Genomic DNA, 27332 nt, shown 5'->3' on the forward strand with positions numbered 1-27332 from the left:
TGGAGTAGCCTGTCATTGATGTATGAATCATCAAAAATAGCTTTTAATGATAAATCACCATGTCATTTTTGGCGTGTAACTCAGAGGGTTTACAAGGAATTGAATGACATGAGGAAAATAAAACTCCCTTCATTCCATTTTTCTTATTTATGAGTACATTATTCCTTAGGGCTTAGATCTATAAAAATGAAAAGTGGATAGCTAATAGGTGTTGAAACCTATCTTATTCTAGCAATAAAACATATTAATCTAAGGGTACAAGGATGAACTAACTAAAAAAAGAAAAAAGAAAGAAAAGGAAAAGGCCCTATCCATCTCATTATGAAATGCATTTCATGAAAACCTTCAATTTAAAAGTTTAATAATTACCTAACAAAATGTGTAATATATGCTTCTAGGGTTGATATTTAAAATAATAACAATAATCACAATAATATGTAGAAGAAAACACTTTTTGAAATTTTGAACTTTGTGTCCTAGTAAATGAAGAAGAAACAACTTGTGATTTCAATGCCTATTATTGTGGCAGAGAAGTATAATACAGAAGCCAATAAAATAATTTAAGGCTACAAATAAAGTACATAATGACAAAATAGTCCTTGTTGGAAATTTAGTTAAAAAGGAGCTAGAACACACATTTCAAAGAACGGATTATAGATGACATCAAATAGCCATGACATTTATTAAGATATTAAACATTTAAAATAGTGGGGAGATTGCTTTAATGTCAATTTTTGCAGTATACTAGAGATTATATCTCTCACAAAAAAGTATTTGAACATTTGAAAGCATATTTACATGTTAACTTGAGAATGTGCAAATATATGTATATATTATATATACTTTCACAAAATTATTTTAGAAGGTATTAAAGCAAAAATGTTTAAGGAGCACCATTTAATCAAGCATAGTATTTCTCACATATTAATCCTTGCAATTAGATGAGAATCTAGTATAGTCCTAAAAGGACAGACAAAAAAGAAAATAGCTTTTTTTTGGTAAATCATATTGGTAATCTTTCAACATATAAATTATCATTAAAAACTAAAGAAAACAATATGCTTCCCAGGAAAACCAAGATGAGACTTATCTTCCTGCCATAAACAACTAGGAAACTGGACAAAATATTTGAAACAACTGTTTGCAGATATTGGACAACCATCATTCCAGGACTATTATCTTGATATTCAGAGAAGGTCAACAACTGTGGTGAGTTAAGTCATCTTTGTGGCTTTCTCTCTAGAGGCACTTTCTAGCCCATGGTACAGGGAGGAGAATCCCAACTACAGAATGGTGCTCTATCTAAAGAGGCAGATATCAAATTTCAGGGAGGTGGAGGCAACTGGAAACTGAGGAGAGTAATATAAGAAAAGAAGACAGCCATATAGGGAAATAGTCCCAGAAATCTGCATAGAATACCCTGGAATCTGTTGCTGAATTCTAAGTTCCCCATGCATAGAAAAAAATCCACTGGCCCAGGAAAAGAAAGACCAGAGACATGTAACAAAAAATATGTAGAGTTTGCACAATTCTGGGAGACTTTTCAATTCGAGCCAGCCAGAATAGAGGAATTACACTGAATAGTCAGGACATTCAGGGGAGGTAGAAGGACCTAAGAGTAGGACCACAGGAAGAACAACAACAAAAAAACCTCCCTAGAATAAAAACTACCCTGGACTTGCACTGATAGCATTTGAAAGCAAGCCTCAAAATAAGTAACTTAACTATATGCCAGACCAAAATCCAACAGCCTTTAAAAGAAGTTTAGAACTATGTTACTCAACAATATAAAATTAACAAATGTCCAACATCCAGTAAAAATGAGTAGACATATGAAGAAATGGGAAAATGTTACCTATAACCAGTAATATAATAATATGTATTATTGATTTTAACACTTATAATCAATTTAATTCAGCACATTCACAAATTAAAAGAATACTACGTGACTACCTTCATAGATGAAACAATTCAACACGCATCTGTAGTGAAACATAGAATTTCCCTCACTCCTGTATTTGTTATTTAGAAATCTACTGAATGGAAGAGTTGTTCTTTCTCCCCCATATATTTATTTTTAAAAATCATTTATTTATATTAGTATGAATGTATAAATATTTATTCTATTTTGTGGATTAAAATTCAATATTATGATTATTTAATTTTTTCTCAAATTTTTCCTTGTTGGTCATTGAACATGACTTCCGGTTTGATCCTGTGTATTTCTTATCAAACCATAATTTTATAAAAGAAAAAAGTTGGAGGACTTATTCTACACGATTTCAAATATAAATAAATGTATAAATAAAGGAAGAAAAAATAGGGTGCCCCCAAATGAACACACACATATACATGGTTAATCAATGTTAATAAATATGCCAAGGTAGTTAAATGGGAAAAGATTTTCTTTCCAACAAATAGTGCTGGTACAACTAGATATCCATTTGTAAAAATATACATCTCAATCCTTACCTTACACTATACATGCAAAATTAATTTTAGATGGATCCTAGACATAGTGTAGATGCTAAAACTATAAGTGTTAGAAAAAAATAAGAAGAAAATCTCTGACCTTCAGTAGGCAAAGGTCAAATAGTATGACTCCTAAAAGAAAAAAATCAATAATTGGACTTTATTAAAATTAAAAATTATGCCCTACAAAGACATGAATAAGAAAGACACAGACCTGGAGGGATGCCTGGGTGGTTCAGTCCCAGTCTTGATTTTGGCTCAGGTCATGATCTCAGGGTCCTGGGATCAAGCCCCTAATTGGGATCCCGCCTCAGTGGAGAGTCAGCTTATCTCCCTCTCCCTCTGCCCCTCCCCCTGCACTCCCTCTCCGGGTCTCTCTCTCTCTAATAAATAAATAAATCTGAAAGGAAGGAAGGAAGGAAGAAAGGAAGGAAGGAAGGAAGGAAGGAAGGAAGGAAGGAAGGAAGGAAGGAAGAAAGAAAGGAAAGAAAGAAAGAAAGAAAGAAAGAAAGAAAGAAAGAAAGAAAGAAAGAAAAGGGGAGGGGAGGGGAGGGGAGGGTAAGAGAGGAGAGGAGAAGAAAGAAAATCAAAGACCTGGAGAAAATATTCACAATACATATTTCTTTTTCTTTTTTTAAGATTTTATTTATTTATTTATTTTATTACTTATTTTAGAGAGAGAATACAAACACATGCACACAAGCTGGGGGGAGGTGCAGAGGGGGAGGATGAGGGAGAGAGAATTTTGAGCCTACTTCACACTGAGCACAGAGCCCCACCCAGAGTTTGATCTCACCACTCTGAGATCATGACCTGAGCTAAAACCAAGAGCCGGATGATTAACCAACTGAGCCACCCAGGTGCCCCCATAATACATATTTCTGATAAAGGACTGGTTTCTAGAATATATGAGAATTCCTACAACTTAAAACAAACAACCTCATTTCAATGAACAATATATTTGATAAGGTTTTCGTAAGTAAAGGTATATGAAAGACTGAGAAGCCCATGACAAGTTGCTCAAAATCATGAGTCATTAAAAACACCATAAGACACACCACACATCAACTAGAAGGACTACAATTAAAACGCCTGTCAGGAATTCTGCTTCTGCCCAGGAAGGATTAACTGCCACAGGCATTGGTTTCTCAATGTAAACATCAAACTGGACAAAATATTTGCAACAACTATTTCCGGACAAGGGCAGAGGCCTGGGATCACTGAGAGAAGGGAAACAAACAAGGTCAGTCCTATAAATGCTCCAGTGAACTTCCTGGAAGCAATTTCCAGGCCGCAGGGAAGGGAGGATGAGTCCAAAAGAAGCCTGGTAGCGTCATGGAGTTGTGGATTTAAAGACAGACATTGGAGTTTGGGGAAGACAAGGTGGCTGGAATCTGAGTCAGAATAAGAAAGGAAAGGGAACTGTGCAAAGGGAGAGTCTTTTCTTTAGAAAGACTGTACAAGCTGCTCTAAAACTTTCACGGCAATTCAAAGGACACAGAGGATGCTGATCAAATTTGAAATAGGTATAATAGCTCAAGTTAACATATTCCCAGAATTCAAGAATTTAATAAAGCTACAATAATCCAGTTACTGTGGTATTGGTATTAAGGATATCCAAACAGATCAGTGAAACAGAAGAGGAGGTCTAGACATACATATATAAACAATTAATGTATGTCAAAGTATTAAAATAAGTCAAAAGTTGAAGGACAGACTTTTCAACAACAAGTGCTGAAACAACTGAATATTCATGCAGATTACATAAATAAATAAATAAACCTGAACCCTTACTTCACCCTTCAAAAAGAATAGAGACCTAGATCTGAGAGGTGAAACTCTACAACTTCTGAAAACATAGTAGAAAATCATAATCTTGGGTTAAGCAAAGATTTCTTAGGATATGTAAAGCCAATCTTAGAGAAAAAAGAAATCACCGAAGAATATCAAATTAAAAGCTTTTACTTTTAGAAGAACACTATTTTAAAAAATGAAAAGGCAAGCCACATGCTGGAAAAAAATATTTGCAAAACAATGATCTGATAAATGTTTTGAATCTAGAATAAATAACGTATAACTCAATAAGACAAAATGAAACATTAAAAATGGACTGAGGATTTGAACAGACACTTCACAGAATTTCTAAAAATAACAAGCCCAAGAAAAGATACTCAACCTCATAAGTCATTAGGGAAATGAAAATTAAAATCACAATGAAATACCATTAGCCATCCGATATAGCAGTGTCATATCTAAGACATCTTCGCCTAACCCTACATCATAAATCTCTTCTGTTTTCTTCTCATATATGATTCTATATTTTTGGGTCCACATCCAGGTCCATGATCCATATAGTGTTAATTCATATATGTGAGGCAACATACGGAACGACATTTACATTTTGCATAATGATAGCCAATATTCCAGCACCACTTGTGTTTCCTTTTCCCATTGACTTGCTTTTGCGTATTTGCCAAAAATCAATTGTCCCTGTACGTGTGGTTCTACCTCTGGACTCCGTATTATATTTAGTTAATCTATTTGCTTATTTTGATGCCAGTGCCATACTGTCTTGATTAGTATAACTTTAAAAAGCCTTGAAATCAAGCGTTAGTCCTCCAACTATTTCATTCTTTTCAAAAGTTGTTTTGGCTATTCTAGATCATTTCCATATAAATTTTTTAATCAGTTTGACACTTTTCACAAAAATAGCCTCCTGAGATTTTGGTTGTAACGTTTTTGAATCTATAAATTAATGTGAGGAAAATTTACATATTATAATATGAGTTCTCCAACCACTGTTCAATGTAGGTCTCTTCATTTATTTAGGTCTTCTTTGTTTCCAGTACTATTTTATAGTTTTTGAACAGGTAGAGTATATCTTTTGTCTGATTTATCTCTAATCCTTTCATATCCTCTTGGTGTATATGGAGCATCATCAGTCTAAAATCCACACTAAATTTTGTTGAAGGTGCACCTGTTTCTGTGGGTGGCCACAACTGCAAGGAATGGGACCACTTTCTTCAGATAAAACATTAAAAAGAGTATCACCTTTCTAGCTCAAGTGAAAAAAACCTTGAGAAAGGATTTTAATTGGCCTGGCTTCTTTTTTTTTTTTTTTTAAGATAGATAGATAGATAGATAGATAGATAGATAGATAGATAGATAATAGATAGATGTAACAGAAAGAGAGAGGGAGAGAGAGCACAAGCGGGGCTAACAGGAGAGGGAGAAGCAGGCTCCTCGCTGAGCAGGGAGCCCCATGTGGGACTCCATGCCAGGACCCCCATCATGACCTGCGTGGCAGGCAGACACTTAACCAACTGAGCCACCCAGGTGCCCCATCCTGGCTTCTTTATATATGTGACTCTGACTTTATCTCTCAGGAGTGCTTTGTTAGTAAAACAGAAGGTAGTAGTGGCTTCATTATAGTGGCTTAAACAATTGGAAGATTATTTTTCCTCCAATAGCAAAACTAAGGGAAACAGCAAAGTAGCTCGAAATCCAAGCTCTTTCCATTTTTCTGTTCCAACATCTTTGCTGTTGGCTATGTCCTCATGCTTACTGCATTACAGTTACTGAATGGGTACTGCATCTCTAGGTACTACATCTGAATTTCAGCTGGAAAGAGAACTGGCAAAAAGACAAGCCAACTGTGTCTGTTCATTCTTATCATGGAAGGAAAACCTATCCCAGAAGTACTATTCAGCAAACTTACATCTCATTGACCAGAAAAGGGCCACATGGCCACTCTTAGCCACATGGAATCTGGGAAATGGATTATTTTATCTTTTCCAACCTCTGTGATGGAGGCGAAGAATTATAGTTGAGCACTGGGTAAACCAAGCTATAATGTGTGCTGCACTGACAAACACTATGACTGGAAGCGAGAAAGGCATTATTATTCCAGCCTGGGTTATGAGCCTGTCTCTGCAGTTAGGGAAGGACACAATCTATTTTAACAGGAGTAAGTTCAGGGTATGACTAGGTTGACAGAAATGATGGTTATCAATGACACTACGAGTTAAGGCAGAACTCTGGAATTTCTGTCTTGGGATAATAATGCAATTGGGTTGAGTTCTCAGGAGCATTCTCTTTTATTTAAATTGGATTAAAAGCAGAGCTTAGATGGACACAACCTGTCTACTCCTAAGGCCTAGTAAGATTTCTCTAGAGAAGAAACACTGTATATGAAAAAAAAATAAGAGCATGGGTCTGAAGCGAGAGTCCTGTGTTCAAATCCTAGCAAATTAGCTAGATTTGTCATAGTCAGTAAATTACTCAATTCCTGGAAGCCTCAGTTTCCAGTTCTATCAAATGGAGATAACTATTCTGAATGGCCATAGTATTGGGGGGAAATTAAATGAGATAAATTATATTCAGCATCTAGTTTCTACTTGGCACTTAAAAATGTCCATTTTCTTCCCTATTGCTTCTTTCCTCTATTTTCCCCTTTTATTTCTTCTGATTAGATTTAAACCATCTCCAAAGCTCCTATTTGTGCTGTTCCCCAAAGGATTCCTTAAATGCCAAGTGAGGTCCAAATTTTGAGAAGTTTGCATAATATTTGTAAAAGAGCCATGGAAACATATATGTCTGGCCAAATGACCCTAACATTCCCAGGTCTAACCAGATGATAGTGTTGGGAAGCCCTTCTCTGCCTGGCTGTGTTCAGGATATGAACTTCCCTCATGATTCTGAGATTGATCTGCAGACAGTGTAGGTCAATTCCATCATATTTCTTTGGGAAAGCCTCCCCTGCTTTTCTAGTCAATTCATACATTTTCTGTGCTCCCATGTTAACATGTATCTCTTTGTTCTGGTACTCACAGCAATTCTAATCTTAGATCTGTGAGGCTGTTTTCAAATTTAGATTTGTATTTCTGAAGAAAGGGGTAGTATTTTCTTCTGTTCTCTACTGTATCCTAAGTGCCTAGGCTAGAAATAAGAGATGGAGAACATTCCAGAGCGAATCAGTACCTTTCCTGAGTTTTCCCTGAAACACATCTTCACCCCTCCCCTTCCCACAGTTTATCAACTCTTACTTGGGTTCTAGGATTTGGATGTTGCTTTGTGCCTAAGAGAGTTTGTTATGTTTCTCTGTCACTAACAACTTAAGGTCTTCTTGCCAATGATTCACTCCCTAATTTATTCATTCACTTGCTGAAATAGTTTTATGGAAGAAAATAGTTCATTTAGCTCTCATTTTTATTTTCATAAATGACAGGATCCATTTGCAGAAAGTGGGGATTGGGATAAAAGGCTCTAAAAATGCATTTCCACTCAAACTGATGGGACTAGTACAATGTGCAGTTGAATGGACATTTCCTGTCCTACAGCCACAGAAGAATGGGAATGCAAGTTCATGATTGCATGTCAGGGCCTCAGATTCAGAGTTTAGCCCTTTTAAGAATTGTGCTAAGAGGTTTCTTCACTGTCTACCACCTCCTATTTGGAAACCCATTTGACTTTTTCCATTAGTGTTTTTCTTCTTTTTGAAGTGTTGTAATTCAGTCTCAGTGTGTGGTCTGGCTTCATTCTCACAAGAGCAGAGACTAGAAGACCTGAGCCAAACTGTGGTGGGCCAATGATACAAATTGCCTCTATTTTCCATTTTAACAACAATTGTTTTTACTTTAACAACTCTGAGGCTGGAACTTTCCTTGTGGGGGGGGGGTAAAGAGTGGAATTTTGAATATCCATGAATAAAAAAATAAAAATAAAGGGATAAATCTATGAAAAATAACCCACAAGAAGAAAAATGATTATATATCACTAATATTATTTACAAATCTTGAATTTTTAAAAAGAAATGCTTATATGTGATTTGTCAGGAGTCACCAAATTGGTATGTGCTACAACTTTGCCATCACAAACCCACTTTCTCTGTTTCATAGTGTATTATACTTCCTTTAAGATCCTAATTTGGGCTGGAATCCATGTGTTTCCATAAGCCAGCCACTCTTGAACCTGAACCAACTCCTAACCTCACTTTTTTAATAAATTAGTAGGGGATATGTCCACATTTAATATCCAGTGCTGTATTCATTGCCTTTCTGGTTACCCATAATTGGATGATTACAGAAGAGCAATCTACTGTAGAGTACAGAGTGTGATGCTTCTCTCACTATGTTGAAATTTATGTTCATAACATAAATTATGTAATAAATTATACAGTAAATGCAGGAACAAACACGTGGCTATGAACTCAAATCCAACATGACACTCTCAAATAAATGTTGAAACAGTAGACAAACCATTTGTTTTACTACCTCAACTTTTAAAGTCTGCTAAATGGGATAATGATTCCTGTCTCCACCTATATTGAAGCATTAAAGAGTTCTTGTCTATAATGTAATTCTAAAGTCTTCTGGTTCCCAGATGCACTGGTTTTTATAATAATATCAGACATAGATAATCAGCTTTATTCATTATTTACTGTATAGCTCAGTATTCGACTTAGCCTAAACTCAGAAGTTTTAAAACACTATCATTTATCCTATCATTTTGTAAGAACAATTTGTCCACAACTCACATTCACCCTATTTTTATTCATTATACCCACAAATCTGAAGTTGTGTTATCTTCTTATATAGTTGATATATTACTTTGTCCCTTAGGATCTGAATCTTATGTTTTCAATCCACTCTGAACATATACTTTGGATTAGAATTTTTTTCAATTATTATTGTCGGTGTTTACTTGTTCATTTTTTAATATATTTATTCAGTTCATATTTATTGAACACATTATATGTGCAAGCCTTGGAGATAAACAAAAAATAAGAAACTCAAAGTCCTTCCTTTGAGTAGTTTACATTTGGGGTAGGAGTAGGTAAAGTCACAGAGATAAACAAAAGAAAATATTGCATAGGACATGATAAGATAAATAAGATCTCTCTAAGGAGGTAACATTTGAAGAAAGATCTAAAATAAGTGAAAAGTTAGGCCTGGGGGAAGAATAAAGCTGAAGGCTGAGAATGAGCAGGGGTGGGGAAGAGCGCCAGAGAATTAGGTGAGGGTTAGGTCCCACGCACCTCGTGGCCCATGAAGTCCTTAGGATTTTATGCAGAGTGTGATGCCATGGAAGCATTGGAGTAAAGGAATGGTATTAGTTTTAATACTATAATGGCCTGTTTCTTTGAAAGAACCAGAAAAAAATCAGTTAATAAGTATATATTGAAAGTTTTCTTTGTGCAAGATTTAACTCCATTTGTGAGGAAATAAACAAGAATGCAATTAGAAGCCTGGCCTTCAGAATCTGCCATTGTATTAGAGCCCACGATCACAAATCGATAAAATGGGGGTGGTGAAATTGGAGGAAGGTGATTCAAAGGCACAAACTTCCAGTTATAAGATAAATAAGAACTAGGTGTATGTGCAACATGATGATTGTAGTTAACACTGCTCTATGGTTTATAGGAAACCTAAGAGTAGATCCTAGAGCCTTTTGTTTTGTTTCTTGGAATTTTTTTGTATTTGTATGAGATGATAGATCTTAACTAAACTTATTGTGGTAATCATTCACAATATATGTAAGTCAAATCATTATGTTGTACATTCTAAACGTATACAGTGCTATATGTCAATTATATCTTTTTTTTTTAAAGATTTTGTGTATTTATTTGAAAGAGAGAGTGATCTGGAGGGAGCAGGAGTAGGGGGGAGGGGCAGAGAGAGAGGGAGAACCAGACTTCCCACTGAGCAGGAAGCCCATGCAGGGCTCCGTTCCAGAGGCCAATCCCAGGAGTCCCAGGATCATGACCTGAGCTGAACTTAGATGCTTAACCCACAGAGCCACCCAGGCATCCCTGATAATAAAACTGGAAGAAGTGCTTTACATCAGGAGACTGCACATGCCAAAGTAGTGGCATGTCATGCAAACCCATACTTCTTCTCCTTAAAGAACTGATTCCTCGTTGGGAAAATAGGAGGGCCACAGGTAAGGCAAATGTAGGATAGCAGAAGATTGCAACATGTTGTGTGCAAAGTATTTGAAAATGGGCACATCAGTGAAGGGAAAAATAGTAGGATGATGTTGGTTGGAGAAAGAAGGCTTGAATGGGGACTTGAACAACTAGCAAACATCAAAGAGAGAGGGAGAAAAAGGAGATATAACAGAATTTAATATGTAGGACTCATAGAGCATTGAGGATTCTGGACAAATATGATAGGAGAAAGGAATGTTCTTGGGAGCTATAGGACGTAAGATTGGACAGGCAGAAATTTTGCCTTCCAAGACAAGCAAAAAATTTAAATTTATTGATGAAGATACTGTCAGAATTTGTTCAGTGGAGTAGTGAAAACTATGCATGAGGAAGACTAGAGCTGCAGGGATATGAAGGAAGGTTCAAAAAAAATGAAAGTTTGAAGTAATGTAACCCAATCTTTATATTTTACATATGTAAAAACAGGAGCCCAAGAAGTGAACTTATTTTTTCAGGTTTTTATGGCCTGTGAGGATCAAGAAAGGGGAGAGAGAGAGATGTGAGTAGGTGGCTGAAACCCAAGACAGGATAACCTTATACAGTGATGGCAGTACAATGACCAAAAGGGAATGGTTTAAATGGCTGTACAATAAAATATTGAGAGGTTATTTACATTTTACACAAAGATATTTTCATTTTTTTATTGAAATATAACTTGCATACAGTAAAGTATACATTTTTGAAATGCACAGTTTAATACATTTTTATAAAGGGAACATACTTATGTAACTAACAACCAGATGAAAAAATAGGACATGCAGAAGATATAGAACATCCATCCAAAAGTCTCTCTCCTAACAGTCTACAGTTAAAATGCCTTCAAATGGTAACCAATAGCCTCACTTCTATCAATTAGATTCATTTTGCTAGTTTTGAACTTTAAATAAATGAAGTTATACGATATAGGTATTCTTTTTTTATTATTTATTTTATTTTAAATTCCCGTGTGGTTAATATACAGTGTTATACCATTTCAGGTGTACAGTAGAGCAGTTCAACACTTCCGTACAACACCCAGCGCTCCTACGACTTCATCCCCATCACCTAATGTAGGTGTTGTTTAAGGCTGGCTTCTTTGAAACATCTGTCAGTGAGGTTCACCTAGTTGTTGCATACAGCAGTGGAGTTTTTCTTTATTATTACTGTATATCATCCCATCGTACAAATGTACAAATATTATTATTAATGGAGATTTATGTCTGGCTTTTTATTGTGACTAATACTGCTATGAATATTCTCACACCTTGAATTAGTATACAATGGCATGTGTTACTCTTGATTACATAGCTAGGAGTGGGGTTGTTGGGTCGTAAGGTGTGATACACAAAGCTTTATAGATATTGTCAGTTTACCAAAATTGTTATAAAAATATGTATTACCACTAGTGGTGTGCAGGGGTTTAGTGCCCCTCAAGCTCACCAACACTTAATGTTGTCTCATTGTGATTTTAATGCGTATTTCTCTGATCACTAATAAGTTTGAGCACCTTTGGACATGTGGATTGGACATCTGAATAGCCTCCTTTTTGGAATTTCTGTTCAAGCCTTTGATTATTAAAATTAAATGGGCTATCTTTTTCTTATTGCTTTTAGACATTTTTCATATATTATGGATACATGTGTTTTGCCAAATATACATATTGCTAATGTGTTCTCAAACTTTATGGCTTGTCGTTTTACTCTTTTTTTTTTTTCAAGATTTTATTTTTTTTTTTTCAAGTAATCTTCACACCCAACATAGAGCTTGAACTTGCAACCCCATGATCAAGAGTCATATGCTCTACTGACTGAGCCAGCCAGGCACCCCATCTTTTTTACACTTTTGATGGTGTGTTTTTCTCTCAATTGTAATAAAATCAAATCTATTCTACCATTTCTTTCTGGATAGTGTTTTGTGATCTTAAAAAAAAAAACACTTTAAAAAATATTTTATACCAAATGGGCATCTTGATATTTTTGATCTTGTACAACCTTACCTTTTTGCTTTTCACATTTATGTCTGAAATCTATTGGGACTGAATTTTGTATATGAGGTCTTAGGTAGAAATAAATTACCACTTTTTCCATAAAAAATTCAGTTGATCCAGTACTATTTACCAAAGGATCATTCTTTATTTACTGAATTTTAACAATTTTGTTGTAATTGGATGTATATATGTGAATGGATTTGCTTCTGAATTCTATGTTCTATTCTATCAAATTGTGTATCTATGTACCAATATCACGTATTTTTCCTTATAGTAGATTTATTAAAAACTCGATAACTGATGATATAAATCTTCCAAATCTGTTCTTTCTCAAGATTATCATGGTTATTCTTGGCCCTTTGCCTTCTCATATAAATTTAGCTTTAGCCTGTCAATTAAAAAAAAAAAGTTGGTAATTTAACTGAAATTGTTTTGAAACTACAGATGAACTTAGAAAGAACTGGCATTTTAAGAATACTGAATCCTCCAGTCTCTGGCCATAGTGGTTTTTTTTTTCCACTTATTATAGTTCTCTTTGATTTCTCTGATAATATTTTATGGATTACTGCTAGAGCTATTCCAATTTTCATTAGATTTATTCCTAGGTACGTTGTGATTTTCAAGCTATTATAAATTAATTTCTCTTTCAACTTTTACTTTCTAAATGTTTATAACTAGTAAAGTATAAATGTAATTAATCCATATAGAACATATAATCAGCAATATCGAAAATTTTAATATTTATCTGTATATTTCTTAGATTTGTGTATTTTCCATCCTTTTATTTATGCTTCATTCTGAATATTCTACTAATCTATAATCCAATCACTACTCCTGTCTTCTGCAGTTCTTAAATTACCATTAAACCCATCTTTTAATTCTCCGTTTCAATTATCTATATAATATTTGATTTCTGTTTTAAATGATGTTGCTATTTGGTGAGCTTTTTCAAATCATCATCTATTTTATTAAATACATTAATCTCGTTTATTTAAGAATCTATGTTTTCTCTTTATTCTAGTTATTTGATTGCTTTTTTTTTACATATTTCATCAGTTTTTATTTAATGCTGGAAAATATGTAGAAAAAAATTGTAAAGGCTCTAGATATCGTCCGTGAAGATTTAGTGTTTGTTTTTCCAATCCAATTTAAATATAGGCAGATTGCTTTCATCCAAGCAAAACTGGTCTATTTTTAGTTGGTTCTTACTCCTTGTATGCAATGCTTGCAGGAATCTCAATGTGAAATAATCTTATGTGTTTGAATAGGATCATTCTTACTTGGGGGAGCTGAACACTGCTTTTTGTCTCTCTAGCATCATGAGATTTACAAACTCTCTGCTAAAGTATTTAGCTTCCGAGAAGAGTTTCAGAGTTTCTCTGTCTCAGAATCAGTGAGTCCTTAGGGCAGAAATTATATGTAGACTGTCAGAGTCGCTTTCCCGAAATCCCCTGATTAGGAGTCCCTCAAATTATGCCTTTTCTGATAATGCTGAAGTCCAATTCTTTGTCTTCCAACAGTTTCTAGGCTGCTGCTTTGTGATCAGTTTCTATGTTCAGGGCTAGGAATTGGCAGTCAAGGTGAAAAAGTGGAGACAAATGGAGGGTTCATTTCAATGCACTTCCTTTCTTTTCAGGAATTTGATTCCTCAATTTCTTATTGCCTTAGTTATTGGAGAATAATTTTAAACAGTTGTTCCTTTTTATTTTATTTGTTTCATTTTGCTCAGCTCTAATAGTTGATCTCAGAGGGAGGTTTTGTCTAATACAATTACTGCATCACAGCAAGAATCTCAGAGATTCTGAGTTATAAATACAGTTTCAAATAGAAGGATATTGAAGAAAAAAATTGAAAAAGGAAAATCCTTCTTTTCATTATTGCATAATTTTAGGTTTGAGTTTTTTTGGGTTTTGTTTATGTTGCATATTTATTATAATTTTGCAATCCCAATACATGGCATTTAAGAAACTTTATAACCAGACTCTGGAACAACTTCTCTAGTACCATCTCCTACCATATCTCCTAAACCAAGCTGAACTTCTCAAGGCTTCAAAAATATTTCATGCATTTCCTTGTATCTACATTTTTGCATGCTATTTTATATGTCCAGAACGAAGCTTCTCAATTGGTAAATCTGAAATATTTGTATGCGGCCATGGGATTAAAGTTGTGATAAGATATAGACCCCTTCAACTCACAGTGTAGCTGGTCAGAGTCAGGAATGGCCAGAGCACTCAGGGAAGTTGCCTCCAGCTGAGAATTACTTCCTCATTTCCCACAGCGTGCTATAAAAATAGTATATGCACTATGATACGAACAAATTTGGAAGCAGTGGCCAAGAATATTTCCCTCCACACTCTTCCACATTCCCATGTACAATTAATTTTGTTCCATGAAAGGTTTTGCTCACTATTTAAGACCCTGCACAAGTGTAATCTCCTTTCCACTCACTTTATTCATTTCTATAACAACATAATGTTGTAATTTTGTGGCTTTCGATATTGTACCAAATGTATGGGTTTTGAAGTTAGAAAAACTAAATTTGAATCCTACATGAAGTCTTGCGGTCATGGTTAAGTTTTCTTTGAGTGTCAGTTGTCACATCTGTAAAATGAGGGAAATGCCTACCTACCTCATTATTTTAAAAATACTTACTGAATGCATATTTTATGCTAACCACTGAGTTGGTCATTAGATTAAGAGATAGAATGTCCATGAATGCATATAGCAATAGCACAGGAAACATCTTTTAATTGCTTAATTTTAAATTTTACTTTTCATTATTTTGGGGTGCCTGGGTGGCTCAGTCATTAAGCATCTGCCTTTGGCTCAGGGCGTGATCCCGGCGTTCTGGGATCGAGCCCCGCATCAGGCTCCTCCGCTGGGAGCCTGCTTCTTCCTCTCCCACTCCCCCTGCTTGTGTTCCCTCTCTCGCTGGCTGTCTCTCTGTGTCAAGTAAATAAAAAAATCTTTTTAAAAATAAATAAATTTATTTTACTTTTCATTATTTTAAGATCAATAAATTAGATTGAGAGAAGTTGGCCAAGGACTAGCACCAATTCATTGAGGTTCCAAATTTTAAAGCCTGAGTAAATATGCAGATTGTACCCTGCAGCAGTCTGTTCTCTAACCTCTTATTGTTCTACAGATAAATTCTAACAGTCTTCTTTGAAAGTCTGTTTGAGAGACTTCTTTAATTATGAGATTCATGAATTTGAGTACAGAATCATACAAATTATATGAATCTTAGGTTTGCTTCCCAACTCATGGTTGTCTTTCTTACAGTGGCTCATTTATTGAACCCAATAGGTTGTTAAGAATGCAGACCCTTAATCAGGCAAACCTGGCTTTATACTAGGTGTTCATTTCACGTTCATAGTATGTTCATTGATTAGATAGCCAATCTAGGCTCCAGCTTCCTCGTCTATAAAGACCGATGTAATAATTGCATTGACTTGTAGGAATTTTGTGTGGATAGGAGGGGATTCTACATGTAAAGCTATTATGGCATGGCACACAGTAAGTGCTCAATAACTGCTGGCTATTGTTATTTTCCCAACCTTAGGCTCTCTTCCAAGAGACTCAATGCATTAGCCAAGGAGCAATTTACTCTATTTCCTTCTTCCACCACCGTTTTCCAGAGTCCTCAATCCCAGGTGAAAGTGTTGGAAAAGGTTTTCTTTCTAAAATGTATTTGAGCAGGCTAGTTATTCCACATAAATCAAGTACCCCCTTGAGGTTCCCCAGTTTTTAAAAGCATGAGAATGTGGGTTGTCTTGGCTTCACTGCTTTTGTCCGGTGTGTAGGATGTCCTGGCAGTCCATCCACTTGAGCCTGAAATTTGGCCTTGGGGCTGGGTTCTGTTCACTTCCTCCTAAGTAGGCTTTCAGGCCAGGAAAATGTTGTAATAGAGTTTCTTCTCTCCAGAAAATCCCTGGAGATTCCTCCTCTTGGACTTGAGGGTAGACATTCAAATACTGCCTTCCTTGGATGTTTTTTAGTTTAGCCAAGGATTAATTTTTCAAATCGTCTGCCTTAATAAATATGTCCAACCTTTCCATTCATTCTCTATTTGAACCCAAAGTCAGGGGGCTGTTTACATTTAAACCCCTTCCAGAAACCCATATTCTTTTCCTTTGTGACCTTTTAACTTGCCTGCTCTTTGTGTGTGTGTGTGTGTGTGTGTGTGTGTGCGCGTGCGCACGCGCGCATGTGTGTGTGTTAGGCTCTTAGTGGGCTGCTGACTTTTCCTCTTACACATTTAATCTGTTATTTTCCATTTTAATATATGCACTAGGGCACAATTAGGAGATAGATATAGATATAGATATAGATATAGATATAGATAGATAGATAGATAGATAGATATATTTTTCCCCCTAACATGAAAGGCAGAGAAAAAATACTTTGTACCAAGAACAAAATATGGAGGAAATGGGTATGGAGAATACCTATTTTAAGTTTAGTTGGTAAAAGCACAAGCTCATTAGGGATGGAGAAAGCGCTTCTAGAGAACCCTAGTAAAAAGAAGAGACACCCCCATGGGGTGATTCAGAGTCTTTCTGTTTTCGGCTGTGATCCTGAGTGCCATGTGAAAAGTGGATGAAAAGTGATATTGGGCCAATTTATTGAAACCCATACGTCATGGAGTAGAAATCTTTAAATTCACTGAGGGATGCATACAATGGCACAAATGGCTGCATTGCCTTCCAAAAGGTAACCTATGCAAAGCACCATTGCTTATAAGCCCTTCACTTATCTGTACCCAGGATTTGTTATTTTCTCATTGAAAGCCCAGAGAAAGGTGGGGGCTATGCAAAGAAATACCCTGGGCACACAGAGATGACCTTGGAAGTTATATATACTTTATCTAGGAAAGTTCAAAAAAAGCTTTAGAACTAATGACTACAAAGGAGAATGTTTCTGTCTTTAGCTAAGTGAGGCACACATTTCTTATGGGAAAGGAAAAGTTCCATCTATATAATTCAGAGGTATTTTTCCTTCTCCTTTTTATAGGGAATATTCTAATATACTATTTCAATCACCTTTACAGATGCTGGTTCTAAAAAATAATGCAGTGAGAACTGAATTCCCTGGAGAGTGGTTAGCACCTTCTAGAATAAGGGCTTATGAAGAGTCATGAATAGACATCCACATCACCTTGGACTGTGAAGTTGGCAAGTTTTACTCTTCCTTCCTTTGTATGTGTCTCCATCCACCTTTCCAGTTACTACGTCTTACAAGAGGTATAGCATATATTCCATTCTTACAGAATGTGTGGGAAGGATTCCTTCATTACGTGATCCATGTCCAGGGGCAGTGGAAGATCAAAATACATCTGCCAGAACCTTTAGATCTAGCTTCGCCTACCACCCTTATCTTCACCTTCTACTTTCTCTTCCAGCTCTAATGTGTATAAAGAAAGGCCTGGTTTGTCATGTTGGAAGGTTACTGGATCCTTCTAAAATGTTTTTATGTGAGGTTTTATGTTCCCTGAAGTTTGACATTTCCTGAATTTTCATTAATTCTGATGACTTGGAAATTATCACCTAGTGAAATCTGTAAAATCAAAGTAGCCATAGGCCTCTCTTAAATACCAGCTTTAAAAAATGCTATGGAGACTGGCAGGCTAATTGGCTTTTCTAGATGTGTCTTCTTACAGAACAGTTGCAACCTAATTCTGGGAAGACTTCCAGGAGAATTTGATCCAATAATAAGCACATTATTCAGAGATCCATAATGATATCATCAGATTCAGGTACAGAGGCACTTTCGTGGAATGATTGCAATGGAAAAGAGATTCAAAACTGACAGTAAATATTTTCATAATTTTCAATAACAGTATCATGAATGTTATGTTGGCTAGTGAATGGTGTTTTATTGGTTTCAATATTTTGACTAATAAAATTTATGAATGCCTCATTTAAACATATTACAAATGTAATTACTATTGAAATATTTTTGCTAACCACAACTTTGACAGATAACATTGCTGTGTTTTTTTCTTAAAGCTAAGCCAACTTGGTGCTGAGTGAAATCTATTGTGTATCATGATTTTGTTTATCAATCCAAATCAAAGACTACTCCTAGAAGAATGGTATACAGTGTTTAATCACTGTTTACAGGACCCTGTATTTTTCTCTTGAATAGACTTGGGTTCATCTCTTCTGATGAAAATGGTTTTTAGGCTATGTTGTAACCAAGATGTCCCTTAGGAGCTAGAGAGAAAGAGCTTCTCCAGAGAATTCTAAGTAAGTATTACACCATATTGATGAAAGATTCATATTGTCAGTTACCAGAATTATAGAAGAAGCCTAAGCAGAAAAGTCAACCTTGAGCCCTCTGTGGAAAGAATCTGAAAGCAAGGAAAGTCTAAATAAAAGTCAGGTGTAGAAAGTATAAGGAAAGAAAAGATGCTCCAGTGGTTATATGGAGTTTGTGAAAACTAGGAGAGACAAAGACTGAAACAGAGGAGACAAAGTTCTGTTACAGGTACGTCTCCTGCTTCAACAATCCAGGCTTTGTCTTAAAAATGGGCGAATTGACCAGAGCAGGCAAGAGGCTCTTAAAGAGAGGCTTTCCTCGTTTATGCCTTCTCTAAGATATCTCTCTTACCAAGGGGCCTGGAAACTTGAATCATAAAACCAAACTATAACATCAATTGTTTTCAAGTAACAAAAGATGTTAATGCAATTTTTATAGTGCAAAGGCTCTCACATGTTAGCACAGGCTAATGTTTCCTATTATAAGCCATAATTGCTCTCTGAAATTAATAAATATGTAATCTGGAAGTATGTTCTATCTTTTGGAATATACACAATAAATTATCTATTTTACTAGACTTAACATTTGACATTTTCTGGTGATCAAAGAGAAGAGAAAGAAAACATTTTCTTGAAATCAGAATTTTGAGAACCATGAATGCCTATATATCTTCTCACCTTTTTAAACTGGTGTGGGGTTCTCAGTTTTTCTACTTTCTTTTTGCCCACTCATGCCCCAATTAAATTCAACAAATAATTATTGAATGCAATGAGGCACTCAGCGCTCTGATCACAGGAATATTATCAACAATAACAACAAAAGTCATGGTGTCAATTAGGTATATAAAATTTTGTCAGAAAATACAAGCACAAGTTCAACAGATAACAGTACAAAACTGTACACCAAGCAGGGTCAAAGGAACATATATGGTATAATATTACCAGAGGTATTATTAGAGAAATTTTGCAGAACTGTTGAGGTGCCAGAGGATAGCAGAGAGGAAAAAAAGATAGATTTTAAACGGAATAATTTAAAAATTCACTTTAGTAAACTTGGCAACAATCACTGAATCCATTCTTGTACAGATTATTAAATATTTTTTTTAATTATTACAAAAAATGTTTTAATTGCAAAAGTCTTGTCAAAAGTTTATTTAAAAGTAAGGCAACATCTCTACTCTCTGCTGAGTGGGAAGTAAGTACCTTTGGACCAGAAGCAGACTAATAGTCATATTTGTAACGTGTATTTGTGCTTCATAAGAGTCAGACTCTGTGCTCAGCATACTGCATACAACACTCTTATACTTCACATAACAGCTCTATAAAGTAGAAACTCTGTTATATCCATTTTACATATGAAGAAACTGAGGCCAAGAGTCAGGTGTCAGAGAAGTAGCAAAGCTGGTCTTCAAAGCATGATAATCTGACTTGTATACCTGTAATCTAACTTTTAAAATATAACAATAAAAAAAAAGTTTGACAGACATCTGCTTCTAACTATAACAAAGTAGGTCGTATAAGAGTAATACTGATGCTTAGGCTAACTACAGGAAAAAAAATTCATAAAATGTAAAACACAAAAACAAAAACAGCCAATTGGAGGGATTGGAGAATAGCCAAGAAGACCCTGGAAAGAAGAGAAATGCATTAAAACAAGTCATACATTTGCCACTGCTATTTTTTCCTTGGGACATTTGGTAATTCAAAGCACTGAGCATAGAGTCTAGCAAAAAAAAAAAAAATGAGGTTAAAAGTTTCAGCAAGCAAACTGTGTTCAAGAGATTAAACAATTGAAATTCAAGACCACCAAGATAGGCAAAATTTGAGATTCCAAGATTCCAGTGAATAAAGGCGAATCACAGAGAAATGAGACCAACATTCTCTGTACAATTTTCCCTTAAGGGATTTCCTAACTCCTAAGCTACTCTTGTGTGGGCCAGATTTAATAGAAAAAGAAAAATTAGAAAGGATCTGATAAGGAGTTAAAAAAATGAAACATATCTTATCAGTCTCATAATGTTACAGAAAAGAAAAAAATATTGGAATTTAGTGTTCACCAAGGAGAAAGGGACTTCATAAGCTGAGGACCTTGTGAAAGAACCTTCCTAGATTTAAAAGCACACCAGAAATAAACCAGCCTCCCAAATCACTGAAATATAAACAAAAATTATTTCAATTTTTAATTGAAACAATTTAACCCACACATATTTTAATTTACTGCCAAATGAAAATTAAATCTCTATTTAAAAAAAAGACTCCGTAGATTTTAATATAAAAGGTATAGCATACAATAAAAAATTACTAGGCAACCCAAAAGATAGAACCAAATCATTGAAAAGCAGGTGGAAAATCCAAGATTATAGAAACAGACACATAGATGACCCAGATATAGGACTTCCCAGATGAGAATATTAAAAGAATTATGATCACTGTATTCAAGAAAAATAGGGACAAAATGGAGAATTTCACTATAGAAGAGGAATCTATAAAATAGAATCAAATGGAAATTCTATAACTAAAAAAAAAATGCAGTAATTGAAATTAGTAGTTAAATATTATGAACTCCAAGCAAGATAAATGCAATAAAAACCACACCTCATTATGGGATAGAAAAATTGTTGAAAACCAAAATCTAAAAGATTATTTTAAAAGCAGCAAGGGAAAATGACCACATTGCTTTTATGGGTGCAACAGTAGATAGAGAATCAACTTTTTAGCAGACCAAGGACAGCGGGATGTTGCCTTTAAAATTCTGAAAGCAATAGTAGCCACTTACAACTTTATAATTAACAAAAGTAAGCTCTGTAAATTAAAAAAAAAAAATTACAGTTTTCAGACCAAGAAAAATGCATTGACAAGAAATTTTGAAAATTAATATTCAAGGGGATTTTTCTGGCAAAAGAGAAATGACTCATGATTAAACATAGTAATGAAAGCAGAAATGAAAAACAATAGAAAGATTTCTTCTTTCTTCTGGTGCCTTGGAAGTGGTAGGCTGCTGTAGGATGAAGCTGAATGTCGCTTTCCCAGACACTGGCAGCTAGAAACTCATTGAAGTGGATGATGAACAGAAACTTCATACTTTTTATGAGAAGTGTATGGTCACAGAAGTTGCTGCTGATCTGGGTGAAGAATGGAGGGTTATATAGTCTGAATCAGTGGTGACAATGACAAACAGGGCTTCCCCATGAAGCAGGGCGTCTTGACCCATGGCTATGTCTCCCTGCTGCTGAGTAAGGGGCATTCCTGCTACAGACCAAGGCGACTGGAGAAAGAAAGCACATACCTGTTTGGGGTTGTGTTGGGGATGCCAATCTCAGCGTTCTCAACTTGGTTGTTGTAAAAAAAAAAAAAGAAAAAAAAAAGAGAGAGAGAGAAGGATATTCCTGAACTTACTGGTACTACTGTGTGCCTCATCACCTGGGGCCCAAAAGAGCCAGCAGAACCCACAAACTTTTCAGTCTTTCTTAAAAAGATGATGTCTGCTAATATGTTGTGAAAAAGCCTGTAAACAAAGAAGAACCAAAAGAACCTAGAACCAAAGCACTCAAGATTCAACGTCTGGTTAACTACTCCACGTACCCTCCAACACAAACTCTGGCATATTGCTCTGGAGAAACAGTGTACTAAGAAAAATAAGCCAGAAACTGCAGAAAATGCTAAATTTTTGGCCAAGAGAAGAAAGAGATCAAAGAAAAATGGCAGGAGCAGATTGCCAAAAGACAGGGGCTGTCTTCTGAGAGCTTCTACCTCCAAGTTTGAGTCCAGTCAAAAACGAGATAGAAATTTCTAAGAGTCACAAAGAAGATCAGACATCAAACAATAGAAAGATTAAATATAAGAATAAATATAAGTGAATACTAATACCTTAAAAAGCAACAGTAGCAATATTTTATATGATGTAAAATTTATGCAGATTTAAAATATGTTACCAAGGGGCACTTGGGTATCTCAATTGGTTGAGCTAGACTCTTGATCTCAGCTCAGCTCATATCTCTGGATCTTTAGAACAAGCCCTGCGTGGGGCTCTATGCTGGGTGTGGAGCCTGCTTAAGATTCTCTCTTTCCCTCTCTCTTTGCCCCTCCCCCACCTAGAAACAAAAGTTACCAAAACAAACAAAAATAAGATGCAGATAATTAAATGGACTTAAGTAAGATCTTTGGATTTCTGGAAATTGGTAAATTTTCTAATTTGAAATAAAATCTAATAAATCTAAGACAAATCTTGCAATCTGTAGGGTAACAACAAAAAGTAACCAGCAAACTAAGAGAGGGAAAATAAAACAGATTAAAAAATAAAAAAGATAAACGAAACTATTAGGAAAATAGAAAATATATAATAAAATGCTAATTCAAATACAAATAGAACAGTAAAACGTTATTTTTTTTTAAGATTTTATTTATTTGAGAGAGAGAGAATGAGCACGAGCTAGAGAGCACAAGCAGCGGGAGCAGCAGAGGGAAAGGGAAAAACAGCCTCCTCACTGAGCGGGGAGCCAGAAGTGGGGCTTGATCTCAGGACCCTGAGCCAAAAGCAGTTGGTTACCTGACTGAGCCACCCAGGTGCCCAGCAGTAAAACTTTAAATGTAAATTAACGAAGTCATCCAGTTAGAATTCGGAATTGTTGGACTGGATAAAAAATAAAACTCATCTATAAGCTATATAAGACATACCCCTTGAATGTTTAAAAGTAAAAAGTTTCATAAAGATGAAGTTAGGGGCGCCTGGGTGGCTCAGTCAGTTAAGCATCTGCCTTCGGCTCAGGTCGTGATCCCAGAGACCTGGGATTGAGTCCTGCATCGGGTTCCTTGATCAGCGGAAGCCTGCTTCCCCCTCTGCCTGCCACTTCCTCTGCTTGTGCTCTCTCTATCTCTCTCTGACAAATAAATAAATAAAATCTTTTTTTAAAAAAGATGAAGTTATCAATCCAATACAAAAATACGACCATTCTAAATTCTTCGGCACTATCATATTGGGAGATTTTTAGCACTGACCTCCAGAAACTGATAGGAAAAAACAGGCAAAATATCTTAAAAATAGAGATGATTAAGAACATGATTATTAATTCACATTAGTATAAATTTAGTGTAAATTTTACCACATACATAACCTTTCATAATACAGGCTTTTCAAGTGTGACATGAATGAGCCTGTCTCATTCTTTTTCTCCCTTCCTAATCGCCCGTATCCAATATGTCTATTGCTGTTACCTTCAAAATACATGCAGTACCCATTTCTCCACCATAGTGCCTGCTACCACCCTGCTCTGAGCCACCTCTGACGGAGCACTGAAGAAATCTTGCTGCTTCTATTCTTTCTCTTTTACAATTTAGTTCTGGTATGGTGGTGATTCCCTATTTCACGGAAATTATAACATAGAATCCTTACAGTGGCTTACAGAAGTGGCTCTCTCTATTTGCCCAGAGGAATTATTTCCCTTCTTCTGCTCTGTTCCATCCTCAATGGCCTTGTTGATATTCTTCCAACATCCCAGGCACACCTTAAAGTCATTTTTCAAGCCTTTCTTTCTGCCTAGAATTCCCTACCCCATATACCCACTTGGTTACAGTTCTCATTTCTTTCAACTATTTGCTTGAATTTCACCTTCTTTATAAAGACTACTATAACAGATTTTGTCATCAGCATCCTCTTCCTCTCCCTAGTGTAAGGTTAGACTTGGCCATCTGACTTGCATTGGCTAATGACACATAGAGAGAAAGAAGCTTTGGTAGGTTGCACTTTGTTATATTCCCTCTTTCAACCAATATTATGACTAAGAAAATACTATTCTTGCTCAGGAAACAAGATGACGGTCATAAAGTCTGCTGCCACCCATTGGTTGTTGACATCTATTTTGAGTGAAACAAAAATATCTGTCATTATAAATCACCGAGATTTGGAGTTGTCACCCCAGCATAATTTTATCTACATTGACCAACCTCTTCAGCTGTGCAAATGGCGACCCTTCCTCCTGCCTCCTCTGTTCTATGTCCTTGATCTACTTGGTTCTCTATTCCATAGCAGTTATCACCGCCCATCTTTATGGAAATCACCTTCAAGGGTCACTTGTGCTTCTACCCATCTTGCTGGGTATGCCAAGAATGCAAAATCCTGATAGCTCTTTAACTGGGACATTCCTCAGAGTTGGATTGATAGCAAGCAATCTTGAAAGAGAAGTTAACGTTTCTCTCTCGAACCAAAGACAAGACTTGCTTACGGCTTGCTACAAAATAGTGATCTCTTCATATCCCGTGTTCCTCAGTTGTGATTCCGCTCTCCTGCAGGTGCAGCATCCATCCGGTCCCAACTGCATAATTCCCATGCAAAATAAGCTAATGTGCCTGCTGCCTGCTGTGCTGTGCGTAAGAGAGCTTTGTCTCTGATCCAGGAGTCTTATGTTTTCTGTCAGCAACCATGAAACATAACAGGGTATCTATCTAATCAACTAGCAAATAGGTAAAATCCCAGATTACACATTCACATTGTATTACCAACTTAATTATCATGTTTATTACTTATTTGTCTCTTCCCATTAAAACGTGATTTCTTTGAAAGTGCAGATGATTGATTTATGCCCAGCCATTAGATTAGTCTTGGGACATAGTAAAACACTCAGTAAATATTTGCTTCTTTTCTTTTTCTTTTCTTTCTTTTTCTTTTTCTTTTTCTTTTTCTTTCTTTCTTTCTTTCTTTCTTTCTTTCTTTCTTTCTTTCTTTCTTTTTTTTTTTCTTGAGAAAGAGAGAGTGGGCACAAGCAGGGTTGTGGGAGAGGGGCAGAGGGTGAGGGAGAGAGAATCTTAAGCAGGTTCCGTAGGCACTGCCCGTTGAGGGCCTCCATCTCATAACCCTGAGATCATGACCTGAGCCAAACATCAAGAGTTAGGAACTTGACGGCCTGAGCCACCCAGGCACCCCTCAATAAGTATTTCTTGATTAAATGAATGAATGATGAGCAAACTTTATCACAAAATAGTAATCACCTAAAATTAGATGTATTTCATACTGGGAGTGGGAGCTATTTAGATAATTTATATGTTCCCTTCTATAGTTAAGTGTATATAATTCTATGGCTGTTATAAGCAATCGATACTATAAGAAATTATAAAAAGGCATGTATGAGGAATACTGAGGAATTCTGCTTCCAAATAATTTAGGGACATGGTAGTATGATTTTTTCCCCAGAAGTTAATATATATAAAAGGGCCATTTGGATACAATTTACCAGGAATATGGTATGTGTTTGCACATGTCTGTGTGTGCACTGAAGGAATTGTAAGAATGGTTGAGACTAAAATAAAATAAGCTCTTGTGTCCAAATTGATATATTCAGTAGAGTGGTGATAAGTTTGAAAAAGGCATATAATTTTTTCCAGTTGAAAATGGGTTCTTTTGACACTTGAAATGGAGATATGAAAATTCATTTTTACCTTGGTGAATGGTTGGCAGGGAAGTAAGATTGTTGCAGATATTTTATCTCAGGGGAGTAGGTGAGCTTGACATCTGGAAGGAAGAGGTTAGAGCTCATCACTTAGGTAGAGTGGGAGGAAATGAAAACTCAGAGGTGGGTCAGAACATCTTTAAGAAGGAGGAGGAATTTGGCAAGTGACTAGATAAAGTTCCAGATGGATTGGCTAGTGGGTGAAATACTGCAGAATGATGGACTGTGTAGGGGAGGAAGTTCAGTTCAGTAACTCATTGTGTGGAGTCATATTAGGTAAAATGAAAAAAAAAATTCTAAAGGCTTTTCTTTTTCCATGTCAGAGGAAGTGTAGAGGATAGGAAGGAACACATCTTATTTCCTGAAGTTCTTTCTAATTACCTAGAGAGCCATGTTTATGTTTCCTAAAACACTGTAGTAAGGATCAAACTATCTTCAGTACACAAGCCAGGTGAAATCTTTGATGTCAAACCAACCATTTCATACGTTAAAGTTTGACAAGCCACAGCTTTCTGAAAAGACTAAGAAAGTATAAATCCATTTCCTTTATTGCTTCTCATGAATAATGAGCTCTGTTAATATTAAGTAGGGCATATGTAGTGATGAGCACTGGGTGTTATACGTAACTAATCCTAAATTTTTAGAGAAAGCTAAAAGGACACAATCATTTGCTTGGAATTAACATATTTCAAATTTCCCCAGAAAGTGTGGATTGGCATGATACACAAAAAAAGAGAGAAGAGGGAAAATGATATTTTCTGATTTCTTGTAATAATAATCTTATAATCATGAAAGACCATGATCTTTCTATAATACTAACAAAGAAAGAAAGAAAGAAAGAAAGAAAGAAAGAAAGAAAGAAAGAAAGAAAGAGAAAGAAAGAAAGAAAGAAAGAAAGAAAGAAAGAAAGAAAGAAAGAAAGAAAGAAAGAAAGGAAGAAAGAAAAAGAAGGGTTTTTGATTATGGCGCACAGATGACAGCAACAGGCAATGGGTCGATAAAGAGATCTGTTAGATGTCTGACTAATACAATACTTCTGGCTTACTTCCTGAATAAATCTTTTAAAAGAGAAGAAAAACTATTTTTAAATTGATAATCTCAACAGCATTGGAAAATGAGAACACTGCTTGCCTGGCCCAACACACAGAAACAGGCTACACAGGGCATGACTCACAATGTACCGTGCATATATTGCAATGCTGTAC

General features: G+C 35.7%; 1 long non-coding RNA gene across 2 annotated transcripts in view; it reads left to right on the top strand.

Annotated features, from left to right (window-relative positions):
- The window catches only part of LOC123789212 (uncharacterized), a 290301-nt gene that overhangs the window by 247894 nt on the left and 15075 nt on the right, over positions 1-27332 (top strand). The window contains exons 24-26 of one of the 2 annotated variants that reach the window (XR_015723965.1): positions 1070-1209; positions 11437-11508; positions 17479-17671. This is a non-coding gene — a long non-coding RNA (uncharacterized LOC123789212). Of the gene's footprint in view, positions 1-1069; positions 1210-11436; positions 11509-17478; positions 18677-27332 lie in introns of those variants that run through there. The other variant, XR_015723966.1, reaches the window with a different exon arrangement.

This window comes from Ursus americanus, chromosome 3 (genome assembly GCF_024610735.1).
Source record: "Ursus americanus isolate L20-20 chromosome 3, mUrsAme1.1.p, whole genome shotgun sequence".
Lineage (NCBI taxonomy): Eukaryota > Metazoa > Chordata > Mammalia > Carnivora > Ursidae > Ursus > Ursus americanus.